Genomic DNA, 14,574 nt, shown 5'->3' on the forward strand with positions numbered 1-14,574 from the left:
GAAGCTGAAGGCGACATTCCCGTATCTGGATAACGTCACGATCTGCGGCCGTGACCAGCAGGACCACGATGCTAACCTGGAGAAATTCCTCCAGACAGCCGGGGAGCAGAACCTCACTTACATCAAGAGTGTGTTTAGCACCACTCGCCTCGCCATCTTGGAGTACATCATGGCCCATGGAGTCATCAGCCCAGATCCAGAAAAGATGCACTCATTAATGGAGTTACCTCTCCCCCCCCATGCTAAAGGCCCTCCGCAGGTGCCTTGGCCCTTTCTCTTATTACTCGCAGTGGGTCCCTCGCTTCTCGGACAAGGTTGGCCCACTGGCATAAGCTACAACTTTTCCCCTCCCACCCAAGGCACAGGCATCCTTCATCCGCATCAGGCAAGACATCGTGGACGTCACGATGCAGACTGTGGATGAGGACTCCCCCTTCCAGGTGGAGAGCGATGGCTCCGAGGTAGCCCTCGCCGCTACCCTCAACCAAGGGGGGCGTCCTGTCGCTTTCTTCTCCATGACCCTCTACGGCTCCGAGCTAGGGCATTCCGCCATTGAAAAGGAGGCCCAGGCGATTGTGGAAGCGGTCCACCACTGGTGCCACTACCTGGCCGGCAGGAGATTCACCCTCCTCACGGACCAGCGGGCTGTGGTGTTCATGTTTAACACTACTCACAAGAGCAAGACCAAGAACAACAAGATCCTGTGGTGGAGCTGGAGAGTCGAGCTGGCAACCTACAGCTATGACATCCAGTACCGCCCCGAGAAGTTTAACGACTCTCCCGATGCCCTCTCACACACCTGCGCATCTATGCACGACAACAGGCTGCAGGCATTGCATGTGTCCCTCTGCCATCCGGGTGTCACCATGTTGTACTACTTCATTAAGTCCCAGAACCTGCCGTACACCATCAGGGACATGACCGATGCCTGTTGGGTCTCCGCTGAGTGTAAACCCCGTTTCTTCCGCCCGCCCCAGGCCCATGTTGTACAGGCTAATCAGCCTTTTGAACATCTCGGCATGGACTTCAAAGGGCCCCTGCCTTCCCCGAACGGAAACGTCTGCTTCCTCATGGTAGTGGACGAGTACTCATGCTTCCCTTTCGCTATCCCTTGCCCGGACACCTCCATGGCCACCGTCATCAGGGCCCTGGGGTAGATCTTCACCATGTTTGGCTACCCTGCCTTCATCCACAGCGACCGGGGGTCTAGTTTCATGAGTGACGAGCTGTGCCAGTACCTGATGGCGAGGGGAATTGCAACCAGACGCACGATGAGCTATAACCCGAGAGGCAATTGGAATGTGAAAATTGGGTGGTCTGGAAGGCAGTCCTCCTGGCTCTCAGGTCAAAAGGGTGGGCCGTGGAGTACTGGCAGGACGTTCTGCCAGAGGCACTCCATGCCATTTGGTCGCTGCTGTGCACGGCTACCAATGAGACCCCTCCCAAACGTCTGTTCTCATTCCCCAGGAAGTCGGCGACTGTAATGTCCCTCCCAGCATGGCTCATGTTCCCAGGACCGGTGCTCCTGCGTAAGCATGTACGTACACACAAGGCCGAAGCCCTGGTCGAGCAGGTCTTCCTCCTACATGCAAACCACAACTACGCCTACATTAGGTTCAGCAGTGGCAGGGAGGACACCATCTCAACCAGGGACCTGGCACCAGCAGGAGCGCCCACCACACCACGCCATCCTCCAGCCCAGGACGATGCTGACCGGGCATACATCCCCATCCCCAGACGGCTATGGGGCACACAGGACCTCCTTGACCACCAGGGGCCCGCTTCAGCCATGGGAAACGAACCTGCCCCCTTACCCATCCAATACGACCCACATACGTCGACCCCGGCACCCCCGGCCACCCCTCCGCGCGGCACCACACCAGTCACACAGATCCCTGCTACCAACCACAACCCCCCCTTTCCCTCCGATCAGTGACCAGGAGTCAGTCCTACGATGGTCACAGAGGCCCCGGCGGCCACCGGAATGTCTCAACCTGTAAATATTGCATGTATATAGTGGGTACAATTCTTGTTACTGCGCCCCACGGGACAATTTTAAAGAAGGGGGCAAATGAGGTGGTACACCACCGACCTACTGCAGGGGACAATCTCTGTACCTGCAGGAGTGTACCGCCACCCTACTGCAGGGGGCAACCTCTGTACCTGCAGGGCAATCAGTCGGCCTGAAGGTCGGGTGTTAATCACTCTCTGAGATATAAACCTGTGCCGGCCTTCCGAAGCTCACTCAGAGTTACTGCAGCTACAGCCAGCCTGGCTCTGTGGAAGCCTTTGTGGATTAAATCCTGTTGTACAGTCTTTACCTTGTGTTTGTGTGATTCTGGCTAACAGCGCACCACACGGATATAACTAGAATGGCTGCTGCTATCCATGGACCCCTTACCACCTATTCAGGCAGAGGCAAACTACTGTTGAATAGACCGGCTTTGTCTGACATAGGGAGTGTATTAAATCTTCAGGGGGACACTCCTGCAAATCAAATCGAACTATGGAAATAGCAAGGGTTGACCAGAAATTCCGAGACTCGGTTATGGACCACAAATCCCGAGACTGGTTATGCTGGACAAGTTTGTGCAGCTGATGCATTTTTATCTGTGTTGCTTAATTATATACATGCAATGACACATTTAGGTAAGGAGGAGATGGTATGAGTGGCACCACAAATGTGGTAACACCCTAATTTGTAAAAAGAGGCAGGAAGTCACAGGAATGTATTATCTGTGAGAAAAATAATCCTGGTAAAGCAATTGTGCACTCAGGGTAGGATATATTCATATCCATTCAATTGCCTATGGGACTGTTTGAGTGTATACAGATTGATTTTATAGAATTGCCTATAAGTACTGTCTTGTTATTATTGATCTTTTCAGTAGATGGATAGAGGCTATCCCCACTCAAAACACCACAACTGAAACAACAATAGATGATATTCTGCAAGAAATAATACCAAGGTTTGGGTTACCAACCATTATCAGCTTGATAATGGACCACATTTTATAGCTTAAGTAAACAAAGAGTTTTGCAGACATCTTGGGATTAAATAGCAGTTTCACTGTGTCTACCTCCCACAGATAGCAGGGATAGTAGAAAGGGCAAATGGGACTTTGAAAAATAAACTTGTTAAACTAGCTGAGGAGACAGGATAGAATTGACTAAAGATACTCCCATTGGCTTTCTTTGAAATGAGAATTACACCTCACAGTGGTACAGGGTTAATGTCAGCTGTTAAGAATATAGAAGCTTGTTTGGATCTACGTGCCCTGAGTGAAAAGATGATTACCTATGTTTAACAACTAACTAAAATCCTTGAGACTTTACATTTACAGTTTTGGAATGCTCAAAGGAGGAAGTCCAACTGGAAACAACGTTGCCTGGTATCCAGTCAGGAGATTATATTTTGATCAGGAAATGGGGGGCAGAAGAAGTTGGCACCTAAGTGGAACGGTCCATTCCAGGTATTGCTTACTACACTCACACCATCATAATGGTTAGAATGTTTTACCTATTTCCCTGATGTCTCTGAAAATATCACTCATTTGGCCAATCATATATGGGAACAAATATGAGATATTTAAGGAATAGAAAAATAGTTTCACAATTATAATCTACCAGGACCCTCCTGGTGGCCTTCAAAGGGTGGCGGACCACTTTTGCCCAGGGGATATGCATATTAGCAATCATTCTCCTTGTAGCTCTGTTATTATTTTGTTTTTGTAAGTTATACTCCTGTCTCAAGTTTTCCTAAGGTTATCATGGAATGATAAAAGGAGGTAATATGAAAGAATAAGCTTAATAAATATGCTTAACAAACGGTTAATGAATTGGGTGAGAATATAATTGCCTTGTAACAGAGGTGAGAATGTGACTGCCTGTCTTCTTTGGCTTGGCTTCGCGGACGAAGATTTATGGAGGGGGTAAAAAGTCCACGTCAGCTGCAGGCTCGTTTGTGGCTGACCAGTCCGATGCGGGACAGGCAGACACGATTGCAGCGGTTGCAAGGGAAAATTGGTTGGTTGGGGTTGGGTGTTGGGTTTTTCCTCCTTTGCCTTTTGTCAGTGAGGTGGGCTCTGCGGTCTTCTTCAAAGGAGGCTGCTGCCCGCCAAACTGTGAGGCGCCAAGATGCACGGTTTGAGGCGTTATCAGCCCACTGGCGGTGGTCAATGTGGCAGGCACCAAGAGATTTCTTTAGGCAGTCCTTGTACCTTTTCTTTGGTGCACCTCTGTCACGGTGGCCAGTGGAGAGCTCGCCATATAATACGATCTTGGGAAGGCGATGGTCCTCCATTCTGGAGACGTGACCCATCCAGCGCAGCTGGATCTTCAGCAGCGTGGACTCGATGCTGTCGACCTCTGCCATCTCGAGTACCTCGACGTTAGGGGTGTGAGCGCTCCAATGGATGTTGAGGATGGAGCGGAGACAACGCTGGTGGAAGCGTTCTAGGAGCCGTAGGTGGTGCCGGTAGAGGACCCATGATTCGGAGCCGAACAGGAGTGTGGGTATGACAACGGCTCTGTATACGCTTATCTTTGTGAGGTTTTTCAGTTGGTTGTTTTTCCAGACTCTTTTGTGTAGTCTTCCAAAGGCGCTATTTGCCTTGGCGAGTCTGTTGTCTATCTCATTGTCGATCCTTGCATCTGATGAAATGGTGCAGCCGAGATAGGTAAACTGGTTGACTGCCTGTAGTGAGATAGTAACTAACACCAAGGAAATCCTGTTTTTGTCAGCTTATCTGCAAACACCACAATGGAACATATTGTTGTAAAAATAGGAATTGCCAGCTGTGTGAAACTCATGTGAAAGTTGTAGGGTCTCATGCAGACCCCTGCTTGAAGGTGTATAAAAATGGGATCAATACTCTGTATATTTTGAGTGAGGAGCAGTGTAGAGAACAAGTTTTTTTGTACCCTTCACTCCTGCTGGCATTAAAAAGACTGAATAAAGGAAACTATCATACACTTAATTGGTTCTGTTGTTAATTTTATTAGTGTGGGCTGACTTTCATTCTAGTTCAATGAAAGTTTTTGTGGTTGTTGTTCCTTATTATTACTAGATATTAATCATGGAACTTCTTCCCAAACAGCAAAATGTGAGTATATCTTCAAAAGAAAGTCTGCATCAGTTGAAGTTGACAGCTCACCACCATTTTCTCAATAGAAATTACAGATGGGCTATCAATGCTGGCCATATCAGTGACACCCTGCCCTGAAATAGAGGTTAAAAAAATCTCCAGTTCCTGGGCATGCAATATCTGACTTATGTAAAAGTATATTATGAATGTAGAGTCCTTTTGTTATATAGAGAATTTAGGTTAAAACGACTTAAGTTAAAATGTGATGATTAATCATAAACAGGGAAGCCAGAACGGACAGGGAGTTTACTAGCAGTCAAGGACAAAAGGATCTGCTGAATATGTTTTTTTAAACCTATCTTTTCATGGTCATAGTGAGAGACATGCAGGAGACAAAGGATTGATAAGAAGGGTGAGAAACAGAATTTAGTGTATGTAGAGTTCACAGCGTACGTAACGAACGTGATAATTAAAAATACAGTTATACTTAGAATGCTTTTGTAATACTAACCAATTAAAACAGTATTAATAAGAAGGGGAAGGGCAAACAATAAGGGTATAAAAATCAATGCACTGTATGTATCGGGGCTTAACTGGTGAGAAACCAGTTGAGTCCAACTCTGCAGACTTGTAAATAAAGCTTGTCGTGTCATCAATTTTAAAGAGACTCATGTGTGAGAAGTTTTATTTCTGACAAATGGGGGCTCGTCCGGGATCTACACTCCGGCCGTGAGGGGAGGCAAGAAGAGGGACATCGGAGGCGGTGCACCCCGCTGAGTTCAGCGGCTCCTAGTCCCTTGCTCGTCGCTTCGGGCGGCTTGAGCGAGTGGTATCCGGACAAGGTGACACGACAAGACGGAGAGGAGAAGGGTGACGGTTCAATCCCCGGGAAGACACCGGTAAGTGACGACTTACGATTGTGGTGTGGGGATTGGGTAACAGGTGTAACGGGATACACCTGTTTGGATAAAAACCTAACGTAATAGATCAGGTATAGATCTTTTGTCGTAGCGTGAGGACCCTGTCGCGGGACTCTAGGATAGACCCCAGGGAAACCTCGGCGGTAACCGAAGGAGGGACAGCACCTCCGACAAAGTGCCGAGAAGAGAGGGGTCAACCCCAGGAAAACCTCAGCGGTAACCGGAGGGACAGTACCTCCAACGAGGCGTCTGAGAAGAAGGGAGTAGGGTCCAGAACGAGAGGGTCCTCAGCAACGATAAACAGATCTAGGTGGGAAAATGGGAGGATCAAAATCTAAGGGCTCGTCTGAAAATTCAGGACAATTCCTGGGAGTACCCCTTGACAGCCCTTTGGGGAGAATGTTTGAAAATTGGGATAGTAAAAGATATCGGGACAAAAACAAGAAAAAGATGGTCCAATATTGTCTCCTTTGGTCAAAACAACCTATTAAAGGTTCCTCGGTCTGGTGGCCGAAATTTGGATCTGATGAGGATTGGGTTAGACAAGCATTAAACATATATGTAAATTCGAGACAAAAGGTGAATCAAGAAGAGTCAGCATATGCATTTTGTTGGGTTCCCTGGCCAGGATCCTTAACAGAATGTTTTAAATTGAGGGTAGCGGGAGAAAAGAAATGGGAACCTCTGGACAACCTTCCCCCTCCTTATATTCCCCCGGTTCCTACTGCGCCCGAGGAAAGCTTATTACCGGAGGGGAAAGGTGATGAATCTGATTGCCCCGAAGGGGGCCGGGAAAAAAAGGATGAATTAAGGGAGTCGGACCCTAAACTTCCACCGGTAAACCGACCCTGGACAAGATCCCAGACTGGTCCAGGACCATCAAAGTTTTCAATAAACCTAAATCCCCTGAGAGAAGTTCCTATGGGAGGACCGGGAGGGGGAACGGGATATGTGAATGTTCCCCTAACTAGTACAGAGGTGCGGGGATTTAAGAAAGAAATGAAAAAGTTATTGGAAGATCCTATAGGACTGGCTGAACAGCTCGACCAATTCCTGGGACCAAACACATATACGTGGGAAGAGATGCAGGCAATAATGGGAACATTATTCTCACCCCAGGAGAGGCAGATGATTCGACGGGCTGCCCTCCTCATGTGGGAATATGAACAACCTGGGGACCCCAGACCCCATGAACAAAAATATCCCTTAAATGAACCCAGGTGGGACAAACGAACACCCGAGGGATTGGCAAGTATGAGACAATATAGAGAGTGGACAATTAAAGGGATACGGGAGGCTGTGCCAAAGGGTCACAATTTTACCAAGGCATTTGGGAACCACCAGGGGAAAGACGAGTCCCCTACTGATTTTTTGGAGAGGGTGAGATGGAATGTCCAACAGTATGCTGGCGTGGACCCTAGTACACCAAAGGGTGAACAGCTTATTCGAATTGAATTTGTTTCCAAATCATGGCAGGACATTAGAAAGAAACTAGAAAAGGAGGAGGACTGGAGCGAAAAACCCCTAAGTGACCTGTTAAAAAAGGCGCAAAAAGTATATGTGCAGAGAGAAGAAGAAGATCAAAAGAGGGCGACAAAGGTTATGGTACAGACTATCCGACAGATGAATGCTGAATCCAGAGGGGAAAGAAAACAAAACCTTCCTCTAAACAATCCAAGATATCCAAGAGAGGGAAGACCCCGGAGGTTCGTTAAGTGCTATTACTGCAATGAGGAAGGACACTTTAAGAGGGAATGCCCCCGATACAAGAGGGAATTGCGTGCCCTTGAACTTATGGAAGAAGATTAGGGGTGTCAGGGGTTCCAAATGTTAGGGACCAAATATAAGAGGGAACCCCTGGTAAAACTAAAAATTGGTCCCAAGGGAGAAGAGGTGGTGTTTATGGTGGACACAGGAGCGGAACGAAGTAGCGTAATAACTGTGCCAATCGGAACTGAGCCTGTAAAAAGTAATTTGACAATTTCTGGGATAGAAGGAGCTCCCAGAATGGTATCAATAATTCCCCAAGTAACAGTGAAACTGGAAGAAAGAGAAGGGGTACAAGACCTCTTGTTATTACCGTCGGCTGGATTTAACCTCCTAGGAAGGGACTTACAGGCTCTCCTAGGTTTGGGTGCTCTCCCTGTGGACGGAGAAGTGCGAGTCCACCTCTGCGCTTTAAAGGAAGAGGATGAACGGCAGATTGACGAGAGAGTCTGGTATAAGGAGGGAAATCGAGGAGGTCTGGACATCCCACCTTTACATGTCACATTAATACCAGGTCATCAGCCGGTAAGGAAACGTCAGTATCCTATTTCTTTGGAAGGGAGAAAAGGGCTACAGCCGGTAATTGAGACTCTAATACGAGACGGACTATTAGAAGAATGCATGTCACCTTATAACACCCCTATACTCCCAGTGAAAAAGTCAGATGGATCCTATCGCCTAGTTCAGGATCTAAGAAGTTTGAATGCTATTGTTCAGACCCGCCACCCAGTGGTGCCTAATCCCTATACTATTATGAGTCGGATTCCCCCAGACCATGAGTGGTTTAGTGTTATCGACTTGAAAGATGCCTTCTGGACGTGTCCATTAGAAGAGGAAAGTAGAGATGTGTTTGCGTTTGAATGGGAAAATCCATGGACAGGTAGACGGAGACAGTTTCGGTGGACTGTATTGCCCCAAGGGTTCACTGAATCTCCAAACCTGTTTGGACAAATGCTAGAACAAATCCTGGTGGACTATCCACAATCTGATGATTCCCAACTAATGCAGTATGTGGACGATTTACTATTATCAGGACCCAAGGAACAAAAAATGAGGGGAGATACCATTAGACTCTTGAATTATCTGGGGAAAAAGGGTCTACGGGTGTCCAGGAACAAGTTACAGTTTGTTGAGAGAACTGTGATATATCTGGGACACCAGATAAGTAAAGGACAGAAACGGATTACCCCTGAACGGATTGCGGGAATCACTAGAATGCCGTTACCCCGTAATAAGAAGGAAATAAGACAATTCCTGGGACTCTTAGGTTACTGTAGGTTATGGATAGAGGACTACTCAGCTTTGGTGAAGTTTATGTATGAAAAACTGACAAATGAAAATGAATATCCATTGAAATGGACCCAGGAGGAGGAGGGATGGTTCGAGGACTTGAAGCATCGCCTGACACGAGCCCCAGTACTCACTCTGCCCTCTTTAAAACAGCCCTTCCAGCTATTTGTCACTCATAACCAAGGAACAGCTGTGGGAGTTTTAACACAGGAAAAAGGCGGTCAGCGACACCCAGTGGCTTTCCTTTCCAAAATGATGGACCCAGTGTCTCGCGGATGGCCGACGTGTATCCAGGGAGTAGCGGCTGCTGCTCTGTTGGTAGAGGAAGCACGTAAACTTACTTTTGGAGGAAAGATGACTGTGTACACCTCCCATTCTGTGAGTGTTTTATTAACACAAACTGCCCATCGATGGCTGACTGATTCTCGCATATTAAAGTATGAAACCATTTTAATGGTTGGAGAAGATTTACAGTTTGCAAAGATTAATAGCTGCAACCCAGCTCAGTTTTTATACGGCAGTGAAACAGAGAGAGAGGTGGAGCACGACTGTGTCGAGTTGACAGATCTTCAGACCAAGACCCGAGAAGACCTTTGCGATACTCCGCTGGGAGAAGGATATGAATTCTACATTGACGGCTCCGCCAGATGTGTTGACGGAATGAGAAGAAATGGGTATACCCCCTCCATAAATCTTCGTCCGCGAAGCCAAGCCAAAGAATAGAAGGAAATACTTGGAAAGTAGTAGAATCCACGAGACTACCTGGAAGCTGGTCAGCACAATCCTGTGAACTATATGCCTTGCAGAGAGCCCTCAGAATACTGACAAAGAAAATTGGAACGATTTACACAGATTCCAAATACGCATACGGGGTAGTGCATACCTTTGGTAAGATCTGGAAGGAGCGTGGTCTAATTACATCAAGAGGAAAGGAATTGGCACACGAACAGATGATTACTCTGACTTTAGAAGCCCAGGAAATACCCCAGGAAATAGCAGTGGTCTACATACCAAGCCATCAGAGGGGAGATAACCCGACAGCAATTGGAAACAGACTGGCTGATGAAGAAGCCAAAAGAGCAGCCATGCAACAAGAAGTCCGTTTGCTGACCTTAATCCCAATAAGGCAAGGCATAAAGAAAGCTCCCATTTTCACTGCTAAGGAAGAAAAGGACATGGATCAGCTGGGCGCAAGCCAGTTGCCTGATGGAACATGGAAGACACCAGATGGAAGAATGGTTCTAAATAAAGAAATAACTCGCAATATTTTAAAACACCTGCATCATCAGAGCCACTGGGGCACCCAAGCCTTATGTGACACAGTGCTTCGAGAATATGTGTGTAAGGGAATCTACACCTTGGCCCAACAGGAGGTGCAGAATTGTTACCTATGCACAAAAATTAATAAGAAGGTAATGAAGACAGGGACCATGGGAGGTCAACCATTAGCCATACGCCCTTTTCAACGTACCCAGATCGACTTCACAGAGTTACCTCAAGTCCAAAGATGGAAATATCTGTTGGTGATAATAGATCACTTTACCCGATGGGTGGAAGCCTTCCCAACAATAAATACTACAGCCTCTACAGTAGCTCGCCTCCTCCTAGAGCAGATAATCCCCAGATATGGTATAATGGATTCTATAGACTCAGACAGGGGTCCACATTTTTCTTCAAAAATCCAGCAATTGATTTGTAATGCATTACAGGTCTCTTGGAAATTACATACCCCTTGGCATCCACAAAGCTCAGGGAGGGTTGAATGTATGAATGGAACACTAAAAATGCAATTGACAAAGTTAATGGTGGAAACTAAAATGCCTTGGATAAAGTGTCTGCCCCTGGCTTTATTGAGAATTCGTACTGCCCCACGAAAAGATGTAGGGCTGTCCCCTTATGAAATGATGTTTGGGCTTCCCTTCTGGAGTACAGTTGAGGGGTGTCCCACCTTGGGGGAAGGGGATATATTTGTTAGGAACTATTTACAGGCACTGTCACGCTCTCTTGCAGATTTACGAAAGAGAGGACTATTGGCACAAACACCGCCTTTAGACTTTTCTTTACACAAAGTGGAACCAGGAGACTGGATTCTCATCAAGACCTGGAAAACTGAAAAACTCCAGCCCCAGTGGGAAGGTCCATACCAAGTTCTCTTAACTACAGAGGCTGCAGCACGAACAAGAGAGAAGGGGTGGACACACGCATCCAGATTTAAGGGACCTGTAGAGGCGCCTCAGGACCCTGATACGAACTCAGATTGGACTTGTGTTCCTGGAGAAAAACCTCTTACCTTACGATTTCGCAAAAAGACTTAATTCACAATGTTATTGTTATGTTCTTTGATTTTTCTTAGTTTGCCTATGTCTTTATCAGGTGTGAAATGTAAGAAATGCAGAGACACAGTGGTCCTGTTTCAGGACCACATTTGGGGAAGAAAGAAAGGTAATTTCATTTCCCATACCTCAGTTCCTGAGAAATGCTGGGCAGAAAATACCACCCAACATCCATATACCCCTTGTGTGGAAAAAGAAGGAAATAATATGGGTCATTATATACAGATTCCTAATACCACTCCTTTCCCTCTTAACGGTTGGAAGGGTGACTCAAGCCCACCATGCCCTGATGGACTCTGGTTTTGCATACACCAGCGTACTGTTCCAATGAAACGTTACACTCCACACTCGAAAATGCCTGTCCCTTTAAGACAGCCGGACTTAGTTCGAGTCCATCCAAATAACCATGTAAGTTTCGGTAATGCAGTTGGGGGAGATAACCTTTTTGTAGATCTGGCAACTAAAATTGCAGGAACTTTTAATGTAACCAATTGTTGGGTCTGCGGGGGTCCACGGATGTCAGAGCAATGGCCTTGGTGGGGGGAGCCCCTCAATTCATTGACCATGATTTCCCGAATTTGGACAACTAACCGAACGAGATCAAGAGAAACTTGGTCTCTCTCTAACGTCCCCTCTGGTTTTTATTGTCTCTCACGAGCCGGCAAATACCCAGTAGGAGAAAGTCCCTGCAAGGCTGTATGGATTCGCATTTCGCCTGGTATTTTCACTTGGTTTCCTAAACCCCAGACTTGGTTCTTATCCACTGTTTTTAAAACTAATTGCCTACCCCTGTCTAATAGCAGTATTCAGTTTTGGAATTGTACCACTTCCACCATCACAGGACCATACCAATCAAATCCCGTTCTTAAAAGAGTTTGGGAAAGGGGGTATGGAGTTTCCCCAAATGGATTATTCTGGGTATGTGGTAATAAAGCTTATACTCGTCTTCCCTCACAGTGGAGTGGAACTTGTTTCCTAGGAATAATCCGCCCAGAATTTTTCCTCCTACCCCACGATCACGGTCATAAATTAGGCGTGAAGGTTTTTGATACATTACACCGTCAACCCCGCTCTACCACGGTACATTTGGGACAATGGGGAGATGATTGGCCTCCAGAACGCATAATTCAATATTATGGTCCCGCTACATGGGCTCAAGATGGATCCTGGGGTTATCGTACTCCTATATATATGTTAAATCGCATAATTCGCTTACAAGCAGTCCTTGAAATTGTTACAAATCAAACAGCTCTAGCCCTGCAATTACTTGCATCCCAGCAAGGTCAAATGCGCTCTGCTATATATCAGAACCGTCTGGCCCTAGACTATCTCCTAGCCACGGAAGGAGGTGTATGTGGAAAGCTTAATTTGACTAACTGCTGCTTACAGATTGATGATAATGGCAAAGCCATTCGAAAAATCGCTGATAATATTCGTACATTGTCCCATGTACCGGTTCAAACCTGGCATCCTTTCCCACAATTAAATTGGATGGACAAATGGTTTGGAGGAACCTGGTGGCGTACCTTCTTGTGGGTCATCGGAGGTATTTTATTCCTCCTACTTATTTTGCCCTGTATTATTCCCTGTCTACGCAGCCTGGTGATTTCCATGGTCCAACAAGCTATGCAACCAGGGGGAATGGGAGACCCTGTAAGACTTTTATTTCAGCGTGAGATTAATGTATCATAAAACGTTTCTCTTCCCTAGGTTAAAATCCCCATTCATATCTATATATATATTCAACACATTTTAAAGAGAGAAAGGGGTGGATTGTTATATAGAGAATTTAGGTTAAAACGACTTAAGTTAAAATGTGATGATTAATCATAAACAGGGAAGCCAGAACGGACAGGGAGTTTACTAGCAGTCAAGGACAAAAGGATCTGCTGAATATGTTTTTTTAAACCTATCTTTTCATGGTCATAGTGAGAGACATGCAGGAGACAAAGGATTGATAAGAAGGGTGAGAAACAGAATTTAGTGTATGTAGAGTTCACAGCGTACGTAACGAACGTGATAATTAAAAATACAGTTATACTTAGAATGCTTTTGTAATACTAACCAATTAAAACAGTATTAATAAGAAGGGGAAGGGCAAACAATAAGGGTATAAAAATCAATGCACTGTATGTATCGGGGCTTAACTGGTGAGAAACCAGTTGAGTCCAACTCTGCAGACTTGTAAATAAAGCTTGTCGTGTCATCAGTTTTAAAGAGACTCATGTGTGAGAAGTTTTATTTCTGACACTTTGACAACAGATATTTCAACTACTGCAACAGAAGGCTTAGGTTGCTTTGATATTAGGTTAAGTGGCCAAGGTAAACCTAGGACAGCACATTTAGAGTAGCAGTTAGCACAATGCTGTTACAGCACCAGCGACCCAGGTTCATATCCGGTGCTATTTGTAAGGAATTTGTACTTTCTCCCTATTTCTGCGTGGATTTCCTCCCACATACAGGGGTTGTAGGTCATTTGGGTGTAATTGGGCAGCATGTGCTATTACTGTGCTGTATGTTTACATTTTTTTTAATATTTCAGGGGATTGATTCCAAGGCATCCATCTTCTTCCAAACAGATTGGTTGCTTAAGTTTCCATTTTCTTTTACAAACTCCAATGCTTTGCCAATAGGCTGCCAATTTCCTCAGGCTCCAATGATCATCTTCTGGACCCACCACTACCAAACAAGTATCTCCCAAATCATCAATCCACCAATTGACTCCATAGCACCCTAATCATCTCACAGTGTAAGGGGAACAGAACTCCCTAGCTCATCCAGGTTGCACAAAAGTATAATCAGACTAAAAAAGCTAGTTAACTATTTTAATTTAATTCATGAATAAACTACCGCCACGCAAAAAATAAACTACTGAAGGAAGTCAGTGGCTTAAGCAGAATCTGTATCAAACTGGGTGGGAGAAGTAAATAAATCTAGGTCGACATTTCAGAGACCCAACATCAGGACTGGAAGTGTAGAAGAAATATCGCCAGTATATTGAAATGAGAGGGAGGGATGAGACGGGCTAATGATGATAGGTGGAGCCAAATGATGTGAAGGAAGATGGGTAAGATGGGAAAAGGGGGAGAGGTAGGCTAGAGACAGAGATGGGTGGAAGGGAAAAGAAAATGTGAAGATTGTGTCAGGTGGGGTGAAGATAGGAAGGGTAGGCCAAGA

The 14,574-nt window shown here is 45.9% G+C and overlaps 1 long non-coding RNA gene across 2 annotated transcripts in view; it reads right to left on the reverse strand.

The window, feature by feature from the left end:
- The window catches only part of LOC138755550 (uncharacterized), a 38,848-nt gene that overhangs the window by 23,492 nt on the left and 782 nt on the right, over positions 1-14,574 (reverse strand). The window lies entirely within an intron of this gene.

The sequence above is a fragment of the Narcine bancroftii genome, chromosome 2, assembly GCF_036971445.1.
Source record: "Narcine bancroftii isolate sNarBan1 chromosome 2, sNarBan1.hap1, whole genome shotgun sequence".
Lineage (NCBI taxonomy): Eukaryota > Metazoa > Chordata > Chondrichthyes > Torpediniformes > Narcinidae > Narcine > Narcine bancroftii.